Below are 9750 nucleotides of genomic sequence, written 5' to 3' on the forward strand. Positions count from 1 at the left end.
GGAAATTTTGGAGGAATCACCCCCAGCTCACTAAACATAAAAGTCATGAAAGCAGAAATGCAATCGCCTGCGGCCACACCACCTTGAATAAGCCTGATCTCGTCTGATCTCCGAAGCTAAGCAATGTTGGGCTTGGTTAGTACTTTGATGGGAGACCACCTGGGAATATCAAGTGCTGCAGGCATTACATTTTTGTAATTACATTTTACAATTGAAATGTGTGGAGGACAAAAGGAAATTTTGGAGGAATCACCCCCAGCTCACTAAACATAAAAGTCATGAAAGCAGAAACGCAATCGCCTGCGGCCACACCACCTTGAATAAGCCTGATCTCGTCTGATCTCAGAAGCTAAGCAATGTTGGGCTTGGTTAGTACTTGGATGGGAGACCACCTGGGAATATCAAGTGCTGCAGGCATTACATTTTACAATTGAAATGTGTGGAGGACAAAAGGAAATTTTGGAGGAATCACCCCCAGCTCACTAAACATAAAAGTCATGAAAGCAGAAATGCAATCGCCTGCGGCCACACCACCTTGAATAAGCCTGATCTCGTCTGATCTCAGAAGCTAAGCAATGTTGGGCTTAGTTAGTACTTGGATGGGAGACCACCTGGGAATATCAAGTGCTGCAGGCATTACATTTTAGTAATTACATTTTACAATTGAAATGTGTGGAGGACAAAAGGAAATTTTGGAGGAATCACCCCCAGCTCACTAAACATAAAAGTCATGAAAGCAGAAATGCAATCGCCTGCGGCCACACCACCTTGAATAAGCCTGATCTCGTCTGATCTCAGAAGCTAAGCAATGTTGGGCTTGGTTAGTACTTGGATGGGAGACCACCTGGGAATATCAAGTGCTGCAGGCATTACATTTTTGTAATTACATTTTACAATTGAAATGTGTGGAGGACAAAAGGAAATTTTGGAGGAATCACCCCCAGCTCACTAAACATAAAAGTCATGAAAGCAGAAATGCAATCGCCTGCGGCCACACCACCTTGAATAAGCCTGATCTCGTCTGATCTCAGAAACTAAGCAATGTTGGGCTTGGTTAGTACTTGGATGGGAGACCACCTGGGAATATCAAGTGCTGCAGGCATTACATTTTACAATTGAAATGTGTGGAGGACAAAAGGAAATTTTGGAGGAATCACCCCCAGCTCACTAAACATAAAAGTCATGAAAGCAGAAATGCAATCGCCTGCGGCCACACCACCTTGAATAAGCCTGATCTCGTCTGATCTCAGAAGCTAAGCAATGTTGGGCTTGGTTAGTACTTGGATGGGAGACCACCTGGGAATATCAAGTGCTGCAGGCATTACATTTTACAATTGAAATGTGTGGAGGACAAAAGGAAATTTTGGAGGAATCACCCCCAGCTCACTAAACATAAAAGTCATGAAAGCAGAAATGCAATCGCCTGCGGCCACACCACCTTGAATAAGCCTGATCTCGTCTGATCTCCGAAGCTAAGCAATGTTGGGCTTGGTTTGTACTTGGATGGGAGACCACCTGGGAATATCAAGTGCTGCAGGCATTACATTTTACAATTGAAATGTGTGGAGGACAAAAGGAAATTTTGGAGGAATCACCCCCAGCTCACTAAACATAAAAGTCATGAAAGCAGAAATGCAATCGCCTGCGGCCACACCACCTTGAATAAGCCTGATCTCGTCTGATCTCAGAAGCTAAGTAATGTTGGGCTTGGTTAGTATTTGGATGGGAGACCACCTGGGAATATCAAGTGCTGCAGGCATTACATTTTACAATTGAAATGTGTGGAGGACAAAAGGAAATTTTGGAGGAATCACCCCCAGCTCACTAAACATAAAAGTCATGAAAGCAGAAATGCAATTGCCTGCGGCCACACCACCTTGAATAAGCCTGATCTCGTCTGATCTCAGAAGCTAAGCAATGTTGGGCTTGGTTAGTACTTGGATGGGAGACCACCTGGGAATATCAAGTGCTGCAGGCATTACATTTTTGTAATTACATTTTACAATTGAAATGTGTGGAGGACAAAAGGAAATTTTGGAGGAATCACCCCCAGCTCACTAAACATAAAAGTCATGAAAGCAGAAATGCAATCGCCTGCGGCCACACCACCTTGAATAAGCCTGATCTCGTCTGATCTCAGAAGCTAAGCAATGTTGGGCTTGGTTAGTACTTGGATGGGAGACCACCTGGGAATATCAAGTGCTGCAGGCATTACATTTTACAATTGAAATGTGTGGAGGACAAAAGGAAATTTTGGAGGAATCACCCCCAGCTCACTAAACATAAAAGTCATGAAAGCAGAAATGCAATCGCCTGCGGCCACACCACCTTGAATAAGCCTGATCTCGTCTGATCTCAGAAGCTAAGCAATGTTGGGCTTGGTTAGTACTTGGATGGGAGACCACCTGGGAATATCAAGTGCTGCAGGCATTACATTTTTGTAATTACATTTTACAATTGAAATGTGTGGAGGACAAAAGGAAATTTTGGAGGAATCACCCCCAGCTCACTAAACATAAAAGTCATGAAAGCAGAAATGCAATCGCCTGCGGCCACACCACCTTGAATAAGCCTGATCTCGTCTGATCTCAGAAGCTAAGCAATGTTGGGCTTGGTTAGTACTTGGATGGGAGACCACGTGGGAATATCAAGTGCTGCAGGCATTACATTTTACAATTGAAATGTGTGGAGGACAAAAGGAAATTTTGGAGGAATCACCCCCAGCTCACTAAACATAAAAGTCATGAAAGCAGAACAGCAATCGCCTGCGGCCACACCACCTTGAATAAGCCTGATCTCGTCTGATCTCAGAAGCTAAGCAATGTTGGGCTTGGTTAGTACTTGGATGGGAGACCACCTGGGAATATCAAGTGCTGCAGGCATTACATTTTAGAATTGAAATGTGTGGAGGAAAAAAGGAAATTTTGGAGGAATCACCCCCAGCTCACTAAACATAAAAGTCATGAAAGCAGAAATGCAATCGCCTGCGGCCACACCACCTTGAATAAGCCTGATCTCGTCTGATCTCAGAAGCTAAGCAATGTTGGGCTTGGTTAGTACTTGGATGGGAGACCACCTGGGAATATCAAGTGCTGCAGGCATTACATTTTTGTAATTACATTTTACAATTGAAATGTGTGGAGGACAAAAGGAAATTTTGGAGGAATCACCCCCAGCTCACTAAACATAAAAGTCATGAAAGCAGAAATGCAATCGCCTGCGGCCACACCACCTTGAATAAGCCTGATCTCGTCTGATCTCAGAAGCTAAGCAATGTTGGGCTTGGTTAGTACTTGGATGGGAGACCACCTGGGAATATCAAGTGCTGCAGGCATTACATTTTACAATTGAAATGTGTGGAGGACAAAAGGAAATTTTGGAGGAATCACCCCCAGCTCACTAAACATAAAAGTCATGAAAGCAGAAATGCAATCGCCTGCGGCCACACCACCTTGAATAAGCCTGATCTCGTCTGATCTCAGAAGCTAAGCAATGTTGGGCTTGGTTAGTACTTGGATGGGAGACCACCTGGGAATATCAAGTGCTGCAGGCATTACATTTTTGTAATTACATTTTACAATTGAAATGTGTGGAGGACAAAAGGAAATTTTGGAGGAATCACCCCCAGCTCACTAAACATAAAAGTCATGAAAGCAGAAATGCAATCGCCTGCGGCCACACCACCTTGAATAAGCCTGATCTCGTCTGATCTCAGAAGCTAAGCAATGTTGGGCTTGGTTAGTACTTGGATGGGAGACCACCTGGGAATATCAAGTGCTGCAGGCATTACATTTTTGTAATTACATTTTACAATTGAAATGTGTGGAGGACAAAAGGAAATTTTGGAGGAATCACCCCCAGCTCACTAAACATAAAAGTCATGAAAGCAGAAATGCAATCGCCTGCGGCCACACCACCTTGAATAAGCCTGATCTCGTCTGATCTCAGAAGCTAAGCAATGTTGGGCTTGGTTAGTACTTGGATGGGAGACCACCTGGGAATATCAAGTGCTGCAGGCATTACATTTTTGTAATTACATTTTACAATTGAAATGTGTGGAGGACAAAAGGAAATTTTGGAGGAATCACCCCCAGCTCACTAAACATAAAAGTCATGAAAGCAGAAATGCAATCGCCTGCGGCCACACCACCTTGAATAAGCCTGATCTCGTCTGATCTCAGAAGCTAAGCAATGTTGGGCTTGGTTAGTACTTGGATGGGAGACCTCCTGGGAATATCAAGTGCTGCAGGCATTACATTTTACAATTGAAATGTGTAGAGGACAAAAGGAAATTTTGGAGGAATCACCCCCAGCTCACTAAACATAAAAGTCATGAAAGCAGAAATGCAATCGCCTGCGGCCACACCACCTTGAATAAGCCTGATCTCGTCTGATCTCAGAAGCTAAGCAATGTTGGGCTTGGTTAGTACTTGGATGGGAGACCACCTGGGAATATCAAGTGCTGCAGGCATTACATTTTACAATTGAAATGTGTGGAGGACAAAAGGAAATTTTGGAGGAATCACCCCCAGCTCACTAAACATAAAAGTCATGAAAGCAGAAATGCAATCGCCTGCGGCCACACCACCTTGAATAAGCCTGATCTCGTCTGATCTCCGAAGCTAAGCAATGTTGGGCTTGGTTAGTACTTGGATGGGAGACCACCTGGGAATATCAAGTGCTGCAGGCATTACATTTTACAATTGAAATGTGTGGAGGACAAAAGGAAATTTTGGAGGAATCACCCCCAGCTCACTAAACATAAAAGTCATGAAAGCAGAAATGCAATCGCCTGCGGCCACACCACCTTGAATAAGCCTGATCTCGTCTGATCTCAGAAGCTAAGCAATGTTGGGCTTGGTTAGTACTTGGATGGGAGACCACCTGGGAATATCAAGTGCTGCAGGCATTACATTTTTGTAATTACATTTTACAATTGAAATGTGTGGAGGACAAAAGGAAATTTTGGAGGAATCACCCCCAGCTCACTAAACATAAAAGTCATGAAAGCAGAACAGCAACCGCCTGCGGCCACACCACCTTGAATAAGCCTGATCTCGTCTGATCTCCGAAGCTAAGCAATGTTGGGCTTGGTTAGTACTTGGATGGGAGACCACCTGGGAATATCAAGTGCTGCAGGCATTACATTTTTGTAATTACATTTTACAATTGAAATGTGTGGAGGACAAAAGGAAATTTTGGAGGAATCACCCCCAGCTCACTAAACATAAAAGTCATGAAAGCAGAAATGCAATCGCCTGCGGCCACACCACCTTGAATAAGCCTGATCTCGTCTGATCTCAGAAGCTAAGCAATGTTGGGCTTGCTTAGTACTTGGATGGGAGACCACCTGGGAATATCAAGTGCTGCAGGCATTACATTTTACAATTGAAATGTGTGGAGGACAAAAGGAAATTTTGGAGGAATCACCCCCAGCTCACTAAACATAAAAGTCATGAAAGCAGAAATGCAATCGCCTGCGGCCACACCACCTTGAATAAGCCTGATCTCGTCTGATCTCAGAAGCTAAGCAATGTTGGGCTTGGTTAGTACTTGGATGGGAGACCACCTGGGAATATCAAGTGCTGCAGGCATTACATTTTACAATTGAAATGTGTGGAGGACAAAAGGAAATTTTGGAGGAATCACCCCCAGCTCACTAAACATAAAAGTCATGAAAGCAGAAATGCAATCGCCTGCGGCCACACCACCTTGAATAAGCCTGATCTCGTCTGATCTCAGAAGCTAAGCAATGTTGGGCTTGGTTAGTACTTGGATGGGAGACCACCTGGGAATATCAAGTGCTGCAGGCATTACATTTTTGTAATTACATTTTACAATTGAAATGTGTGGAGGACAAAAGGAAATTTTGGAGGAATCACCCCCAGCTCACTAAACATAAAAGTCATGAAAGCAGAAATGTAATCACCTGCGGCCACACCACCTTGAATAAGCCTGATCTCGTCTGATCTCAGAAGCTAAGCAATGTTGGGCTTGGTTAGTACTTGGATGGGAGACCACCTGGGAATATCAAGTGCTGCAGGCATTACATTTTTGTAATTACATTTTACAATTGAAATGTGTGGAGGACAAAAGGAAATTTTGGAGGAATCACCCCCAGCTCACTAAACATAAAAGTCATGAAAGCAGAAATGCAATCGCCTGCGGCCACACCACCTTGAATAAGCCTGATCTCGTCTGATCTCAGAAGCTAAGCAATGTTGGGCTTGGTTAGTACTTGGATGGGAGACCACCTGGGAATATCAAGTGCTGCAGGCATTACATTTTTGTAATTACATTTTACAATTGAAATGTGTGGAGGACAAAAGGAAATTTTGGAGGAATCACCCCCAGCTCACTAAACATAAAAGTCATGAAAGCAGAAATGCAATCGCCTGCGGCCACACCACCTTGAATAAGCCTGATCTCGTCTGATCTCAGAAGCTAAGCAATGTTGGGCTTGGTTAGTACTTGGATGGGAGACCACCTGGGAATATCAAGTGCTGCAGGCATTACATTTTTGTAATTACATTTTACAATTGAAATGTGTGGAGGACAAAAGGAAATTTTGGAGGAATCACCCCCAGCTCACTAAACATAAAAGTCATGAAAGCAGAAATGCAATCGCCTGCGGCCACACCACCTTGAATAAGCCTGATCTCGTCTGATCTCAGAAGCTAAGCAATGTTGGGCTTGGTTAGTACTTGGATGGGAGACCACCTGGGAATATCAAGTGCTGCAGGCATTACATTTTACAATTGAAATGTGTGGAGGACAAAAGGAAATTTTGGAGGAATCACCCCCAGCTCACTAAACATAAAAGTCATGAAAGCAGAAATGCAATCGCCTGCGGCCACACCACCTTGAATAAGCCTGATCTCGACTGATCTCAGAAGCTAAGCAATGTTGGGCTTGGTTAGTACTTGGATGGGAGACCACCTGGGAATATCAAGTGCTGCAGGCATTACATTTTACAATTGAAATGTGTGGAGGACAAAAGGAAATTTTGGAGGAATCACCCCCAGCTCACTAAACATAAAAGTCATGAAAGCAGAAATGCAATCGCCTGCGGCCACACCACCTTGAATAAGCCTGATCTCGTCTGATCTCAGAAGCTAAGCAATGTTGGGCTTGGTTAGTACTTGGATGGGAGACCACCTGGGAATATCAAGTGCTGCAGGCATTACATTTTTGTAATTACATTTTACAATTGAAATGTGTGGAGGACAAAAGGAAATTTTGGAGGAATCACCCCCAGCTCACTAAACATAAAAGTCATGAAAGCAGAAATGCAATCGCCTGCGGCCACACCACCTTGAATAAGCCTGATCTCGTCTGATCTCAGAAGCTAAGCAATGTTGGGCTTGGTTAGTACTTGGATGGGAGACCACCTGGGAATATCAAGTGCTGCAGGCATTACATTTTTGTAATTACATTTTACAATTGAAATGTGTGGAGGACAAAAGGAAATTTTGGAGGAATCACCCCCAGCTCACTAAACATAAAAGTCATGAAAGCAGAAATGCAACCGCCTGCGGCCACACCACCTTGAATAAGCCTGATCTCGTCTGATCTCAGAAGCTAAGCAATGTTGGGCTTGGTTAGTACTTGGATGGGAGACCACCTGGGAATATCAAGTGCTGCAGGCATTACATTTTTGTAATTACATTTTACAATTGAAATGTGTGGAGGACAAAAGGAAATTTTGGAGGAATCACCCCCAGCTCACTAAACATAAAAGTCATGAAAGCAGAAATGCAATCGCCTGCGGCCACACCACCTTGAATAAGCCTGATCTCGTCTGATCTCAGAAGCTAAGCAATGTTGGGCTTGGTTAGTACTTGGATGGGAGACCACCTGGGAATATCAAGTGCTGCAGGCATTACATTTTTGTAATTACATTTTACAATTGAAATGTGTGGAGGACAAAAGGAAATTTTGGAGGAATCACCCCCAGCTCACTAAACATAAAAGTCATGAAAGCAGAAATGCAATCGCCTGCGGCCACACCACCTTGAATAAGCCTGATCTCGTCTGATCTCAGAAGCTAAGCAATGTTGGGCTTGGTTAGTACTTGGATGGGAGACCACCTGGGAATATCAAGTGCTGCAGGCATTACATTTTACAATTGAAATGTGTGGAGGACAAAAGGAAATTTTGGAGGAATCACCCCCAGCTCACTAAACATAAAAGTCATGAAAGCAGAAATGCAATCGCCTGCGGCCACACCACCTTGAATAAGCCTGATCTCGACTGATCTCAGAAGCTAAGCAATGTTGGGCTTGGTTAGTACTTGGATGGGAGACCACCTGGGAATATCAAGTGCTGCAGGCATTACATTTTACAATTGAAATGTGTGGAGGACAAAAGGAAATTTTGGAGGAATCACCCCCAGCTCACTAAACATAAAAGTCATGAAAGCAGAAATGCAATCGCCTGCGGCCACACCACCTTGAATAAGCCTGATCTCGTCTGATCTCAGAAGCTAAGCAATGTTGGGCTTGGTTAGTACTTGGATGGGAGACCACCTGGGAATATCAAGTGCTGCAGGCATTACATTTTTGTAATTACATTTTACAATTGAAATGTGTGGAGGACAAAAGGAAATTTTGGAGGAATCACCCCCAGCTCACTAAACATAAAAGTCATGAAAGCAGAAATGCAATCGCCTGCGGCCACACCACCTTGAATAAGCCTGATCTCGTCTGATCTCAGAAGCTAAGCAATGTTGGGCTTGGTTAGTACTTGGATGGGAGACCACCTGGGAATATCAAGTGCTGCAGGCATTACATTTTTGTAATTACATTTTACAATTGAAATGTGTGGAGGACAAAAGGAAATTTTGGAGGAATCACCCCCAGCTCACTAAACATAAAAGTCATGAAAGCAGAAATGCAACCGCCTGCGGCCACACCACCTTGAATAAGCCTGATCTCGTCTGATCTCAGAAGCTAAGCAATGTTGGGCTTGGTTAGTACTTGGATGGGAGACCACCTGGGAATATCAAGTGCTGCAGGCATTACATTTTTGTAATTACATTTTACAATTGAAATGTGTGGAGGACAAAAGGAAATTTTGGAGGAATCACCCCCAGCTCACTAAACATAAAAGTCATGAAAGCAGAAATGCAATCGCCTGCGGCCACACCACCTTGAATAAGCCTGATCTCGTCTGATCTCAGAAGCTAAGCAATGTTGGGCTTGGTTAGTACTTGGATGGGAGACCACGTGGGAATATCAAGTGCTGCAGGCATTACATTTTTGTAATTACATTTTACAATTGAAATGTGTGGAGGACAAAAGGAAATTTTGGAGGAATCACCCCCAGCTCACTAAACATAAAAGTCATGAAAGCAGAAATACAATCGCCTGCGGCCACACCACCTTGAATAAGCCTGATCTCGTCTGATCTCAGAAGCTAAGCAATGTTGGGCTTGGTTAGTACTTGGATGGGAGACCACGTGGGAATATCAAGTGCTGCAGGCATTACATTTTTGTAATTACATTTTACAATTGAAATGTGTGGAGGACAAAAGGAAATTTTGGAGGAATCACCCCCAGCTCACTAAACATAAAAGTCATGAAAGCAGAAATGCAATCGCCTGCGGCCACACCACCTTGAATAAGCCTGATCTCGTCTGATCTCAGAAGCTAAGCAATGTTGGGCTTGGTTAGTACTTGGATGGGAGACCACCTGGGAATATCAAGTGCTGCAGGCATTACATTTTTGTAATTACATTTTACAATTGAA

General features: G+C 43.7%; 43 non-coding genes across 43 annotated transcripts; all 43 read left to right on the forward strand.

Moving 5' to 3' along the window:
• Window positions 1-65: 65 nt before the first annotated feature.
• Window positions 66-184, forward strand: LOC131712245 (5S ribosomal RNA). The gene has a single exon (XR_009314138.1). It is a non-coding gene; the product is annotated as a 5S ribosomal RNA (ribosomal RNA).
• A 114-nt stretch (window positions 185-298) lies between these two features.
• LOC131720122 (5S ribosomal RNA) lies at window positions 299-417 on the forward strand. The gene has a single exon (XR_009319020.1). It is a non-coding gene; the product is annotated as a 5S ribosomal RNA (ribosomal RNA).
• Window positions 418-517: 100 nt separating this feature from the next.
• LOC131711734 (5S ribosomal RNA) lies at window positions 518-636 on the forward strand. Its single transcript, XR_009313622.1, has one exon. It is a non-coding gene; the product is annotated as a 5S ribosomal RNA (ribosomal RNA).
• A 114-nt stretch (window positions 637-750) lies between these two features.
• LOC131720123 (5S ribosomal RNA) lies at window positions 751-869 on the forward strand. Its single transcript, XR_009319021.1, has one exon. It is a non-coding gene; the product is annotated as a 5S ribosomal RNA (ribosomal RNA).
• Window positions 870-983: 114 nt separating this feature from the next.
• LOC131709779 (5S ribosomal RNA) lies at window positions 984-1102 on the forward strand. The gene has a single exon (XR_009311642.1). It is a non-coding gene; the product is annotated as a 5S ribosomal RNA (ribosomal RNA).
• Window positions 1103-1202: 100 nt separating this feature from the next.
• LOC131720124 (5S ribosomal RNA) lies at window positions 1203-1321 on the forward strand. The gene has a single exon (XR_009319022.1). It is a non-coding gene; the product is annotated as a 5S ribosomal RNA (ribosomal RNA).
• Window positions 1322-1421: 100 nt separating this feature from the next.
• On the forward strand, window positions 1422-1540 carry LOC131712925 (5S ribosomal RNA). Its single transcript, XR_009314813.1, has one exon. It is a non-coding gene; the product is annotated as a 5S ribosomal RNA (ribosomal RNA).
• Window positions 1541-1640: 100 nt separating this feature from the next.
• On the forward strand, window positions 1641-1759 carry LOC131712772 (5S ribosomal RNA). Its single transcript, XR_009314661.1, has one exon. It is a non-coding gene; the product is annotated as a 5S ribosomal RNA (ribosomal RNA).
• Window positions 1760-1859: 100 nt separating this feature from the next.
• LOC131720125 (5S ribosomal RNA) lies at window positions 1860-1978 on the forward strand. Its single transcript, XR_009319023.1, has one exon. It is a non-coding gene; the product is annotated as a 5S ribosomal RNA (ribosomal RNA).
• A 114-nt stretch (window positions 1979-2092) lies between these two features.
• On the forward strand, window positions 2093-2211 carry LOC131720127 (5S ribosomal RNA). Its single transcript, XR_009319025.1, has one exon. It is a non-coding gene; the product is annotated as a 5S ribosomal RNA (ribosomal RNA).
• Window positions 2212-2311: 100 nt separating this feature from the next.
• Window positions 2312-2430, forward strand: LOC131720128 (5S ribosomal RNA). The gene has a single exon (XR_009319026.1). It is a non-coding gene; the product is annotated as a 5S ribosomal RNA (ribosomal RNA).
• A 114-nt stretch (window positions 2431-2544) lies between these two features.
• LOC131720787 (5S ribosomal RNA) lies at window positions 2545-2663 on the forward strand. Its single transcript, XR_009319684.1, has one exon. It is a non-coding gene; the product is annotated as a 5S ribosomal RNA (ribosomal RNA).
• Window positions 2664-2763: 100 nt separating this feature from the next.
• LOC131720129 (5S ribosomal RNA) lies at window positions 2764-2882 on the forward strand. The gene has a single exon (XR_009319027.1). It is a non-coding gene; the product is annotated as a 5S ribosomal RNA (ribosomal RNA).
• Window positions 2883-2982: 100 nt separating this feature from the next.
• On the forward strand, window positions 2983-3101 carry LOC131720130 (5S ribosomal RNA). Its single transcript, XR_009319028.1, has one exon. It is a non-coding gene; the product is annotated as a 5S ribosomal RNA (ribosomal RNA).
• A 114-nt stretch (window positions 3102-3215) lies between these two features.
• LOC131720131 (5S ribosomal RNA) lies at window positions 3216-3334 on the forward strand. Its single transcript, XR_009319029.1, has one exon. It is a non-coding gene; the product is annotated as a 5S ribosomal RNA (ribosomal RNA).
• Window positions 3335-3434: 100 nt separating this feature from the next.
• Window positions 3435-3553, forward strand: LOC131720132 (5S ribosomal RNA). The gene has a single exon (XR_009319030.1). It is a non-coding gene; the product is annotated as a 5S ribosomal RNA (ribosomal RNA).
• Window positions 3554-3667: 114 nt separating this feature from the next.
• LOC131720133 (5S ribosomal RNA) lies at window positions 3668-3786 on the forward strand. Its single transcript, XR_009319031.1, has one exon. It is a non-coding gene; the product is annotated as a 5S ribosomal RNA (ribosomal RNA).
• A 114-nt stretch (window positions 3787-3900) lies between these two features.
• Window positions 3901-4019, forward strand: LOC131720134 (5S ribosomal RNA). The gene has a single exon (XR_009319032.1). It is a non-coding gene; the product is annotated as a 5S ribosomal RNA (ribosomal RNA).
• A 114-nt stretch (window positions 4020-4133) lies between these two features.
• Window positions 4134-4252, forward strand: LOC131718960 (5S ribosomal RNA). The gene has a single exon (XR_009317856.1). It is a non-coding gene; the product is annotated as a 5S ribosomal RNA (ribosomal RNA).
• Window positions 4253-4352: 100 nt separating this feature from the next.
• On the forward strand, window positions 4353-4471 carry LOC131720135 (5S ribosomal RNA). Its single transcript, XR_009319033.1, has one exon. It is a non-coding gene; the product is annotated as a 5S ribosomal RNA (ribosomal RNA).
• Window positions 4472-4571: 100 nt separating this feature from the next.
• LOC131711797 (5S ribosomal RNA) lies at window positions 4572-4690 on the forward strand. Its single transcript, XR_009313685.1, has one exon. It is a non-coding gene; the product is annotated as a 5S ribosomal RNA (ribosomal RNA).
• A 100-nt stretch (window positions 4691-4790) lies between these two features.
• On the forward strand, window positions 4791-4909 carry LOC131720136 (5S ribosomal RNA). The gene has a single exon (XR_009319034.1). It is a non-coding gene; the product is annotated as a 5S ribosomal RNA (ribosomal RNA).
• Window positions 4910-5023: 114 nt separating this feature from the next.
• On the forward strand, window positions 5024-5142 carry LOC131711798 (5S ribosomal RNA). Its single transcript, XR_009313686.1, has one exon. It is a non-coding gene; the product is annotated as a 5S ribosomal RNA (ribosomal RNA).
• A 114-nt stretch (window positions 5143-5256) lies between these two features.
• LOC131709992 (5S ribosomal RNA) lies at window positions 5257-5375 on the forward strand. Its single transcript, XR_009311857.1, has one exon. It is a non-coding gene; the product is annotated as a 5S ribosomal RNA (ribosomal RNA).
• A 100-nt stretch (window positions 5376-5475) lies between these two features.
• On the forward strand, window positions 5476-5594 carry LOC131720138 (5S ribosomal RNA). Its single transcript, XR_009319036.1, has one exon. It is a non-coding gene; the product is annotated as a 5S ribosomal RNA (ribosomal RNA).
• Window positions 5595-5694: 100 nt separating this feature from the next.
• LOC131720139 (5S ribosomal RNA) lies at window positions 5695-5813 on the forward strand. The gene has a single exon (XR_009319037.1). It is a non-coding gene; the product is annotated as a 5S ribosomal RNA (ribosomal RNA).
• Window positions 5814-5927: 114 nt separating this feature from the next.
• On the forward strand, window positions 5928-6046 carry LOC131710859 (5S ribosomal RNA). The gene has a single exon (XR_009312741.1). It is a non-coding gene; the product is annotated as a 5S ribosomal RNA (ribosomal RNA).
• Window positions 6047-6160: 114 nt separating this feature from the next.
• Window positions 6161-6279, forward strand: LOC131720140 (5S ribosomal RNA). Its single transcript, XR_009319038.1, has one exon. It is a non-coding gene; the product is annotated as a 5S ribosomal RNA (ribosomal RNA).
• Window positions 6280-6393: 114 nt separating this feature from the next.
• LOC131720141 (5S ribosomal RNA) lies at window positions 6394-6512 on the forward strand. The gene has a single exon (XR_009319039.1). It is a non-coding gene; the product is annotated as a 5S ribosomal RNA (ribosomal RNA).
• A 114-nt stretch (window positions 6513-6626) lies between these two features.
• Window positions 6627-6745, forward strand: LOC131720142 (5S ribosomal RNA). The gene has a single exon (XR_009319040.1). It is a non-coding gene; the product is annotated as a 5S ribosomal RNA (ribosomal RNA).
• Window positions 6746-6845: 100 nt separating this feature from the next.
• LOC131711451 (5S ribosomal RNA) lies at window positions 6846-6964 on the forward strand. The gene has a single exon (XR_009313334.1). It is a non-coding gene; the product is annotated as a 5S ribosomal RNA (ribosomal RNA).
• Window positions 6965-7064: 100 nt separating this feature from the next.
• Window positions 7065-7183, forward strand: LOC131720143 (5S ribosomal RNA). The gene has a single exon (XR_009319041.1). It is a non-coding gene; the product is annotated as a 5S ribosomal RNA (ribosomal RNA).
• Window positions 7184-7297: 114 nt separating this feature from the next.
• Window positions 7298-7416, forward strand: LOC131720144 (5S ribosomal RNA). Its single transcript, XR_009319042.1, has one exon. It is a non-coding gene; the product is annotated as a 5S ribosomal RNA (ribosomal RNA).
• Window positions 7417-7530: 114 nt separating this feature from the next.
• Window positions 7531-7649, forward strand: LOC131720145 (5S ribosomal RNA). The gene has a single exon (XR_009319043.1). It is a non-coding gene; the product is annotated as a 5S ribosomal RNA (ribosomal RNA).
• A 114-nt stretch (window positions 7650-7763) lies between these two features.
• Window positions 7764-7882, forward strand: LOC131720146 (5S ribosomal RNA). The gene has a single exon (XR_009319044.1). It is a non-coding gene; the product is annotated as a 5S ribosomal RNA (ribosomal RNA).
• A 114-nt stretch (window positions 7883-7996) lies between these two features.
• Window positions 7997-8115, forward strand: LOC131720147 (5S ribosomal RNA). The gene has a single exon (XR_009319045.1). It is a non-coding gene; the product is annotated as a 5S ribosomal RNA (ribosomal RNA).
• Window positions 8116-8215: 100 nt separating this feature from the next.
• On the forward strand, window positions 8216-8334 carry LOC131711452 (5S ribosomal RNA). Its single transcript, XR_009313335.1, has one exon. It is a non-coding gene; the product is annotated as a 5S ribosomal RNA (ribosomal RNA).
• A 100-nt stretch (window positions 8335-8434) lies between these two features.
• LOC131720149 (5S ribosomal RNA) lies at window positions 8435-8553 on the forward strand. Its single transcript, XR_009319047.1, has one exon. It is a non-coding gene; the product is annotated as a 5S ribosomal RNA (ribosomal RNA).
• Window positions 8554-8667: 114 nt separating this feature from the next.
• On the forward strand, window positions 8668-8786 carry LOC131720150 (5S ribosomal RNA). Its single transcript, XR_009319048.1, has one exon. It is a non-coding gene; the product is annotated as a 5S ribosomal RNA (ribosomal RNA).
• Window positions 8787-8900: 114 nt separating this feature from the next.
• Window positions 8901-9019, forward strand: LOC131720151 (5S ribosomal RNA). The gene has a single exon (XR_009319049.1). It is a non-coding gene; the product is annotated as a 5S ribosomal RNA (ribosomal RNA).
• A 114-nt stretch (window positions 9020-9133) lies between these two features.
• On the forward strand, window positions 9134-9252 carry LOC131720788 (5S ribosomal RNA). Its single transcript, XR_009319685.1, has one exon. It is a non-coding gene; the product is annotated as a 5S ribosomal RNA (ribosomal RNA).
• Window positions 9253-9366: 114 nt separating this feature from the next.
• On the forward strand, window positions 9367-9485 carry LOC131720789 (5S ribosomal RNA). Its single transcript, XR_009319686.1, has one exon. It is a non-coding gene; the product is annotated as a 5S ribosomal RNA (ribosomal RNA).
• A 114-nt stretch (window positions 9486-9599) lies between these two features.
• On the forward strand, window positions 9600-9718 carry LOC131720152 (5S ribosomal RNA). Its single transcript, XR_009319050.1, has one exon. It is a non-coding gene; the product is annotated as a 5S ribosomal RNA (ribosomal RNA).
• The last annotated feature ends 32 nt before the right edge of the window (window positions 9719-9750 follow it).

The sequence above is a fragment of the Acipenser ruthenus genome, chromosome 44 (genome assembly GCF_902713425.1).
Source record: "Acipenser ruthenus chromosome 44, fAciRut3.2 maternal haplotype, whole genome shotgun sequence".
NCBI classification, from domain to species: Eukaryota; Metazoa; Chordata; class Actinopteri; order Acipenseriformes; family Acipenseridae; genus Acipenser; species Acipenser ruthenus.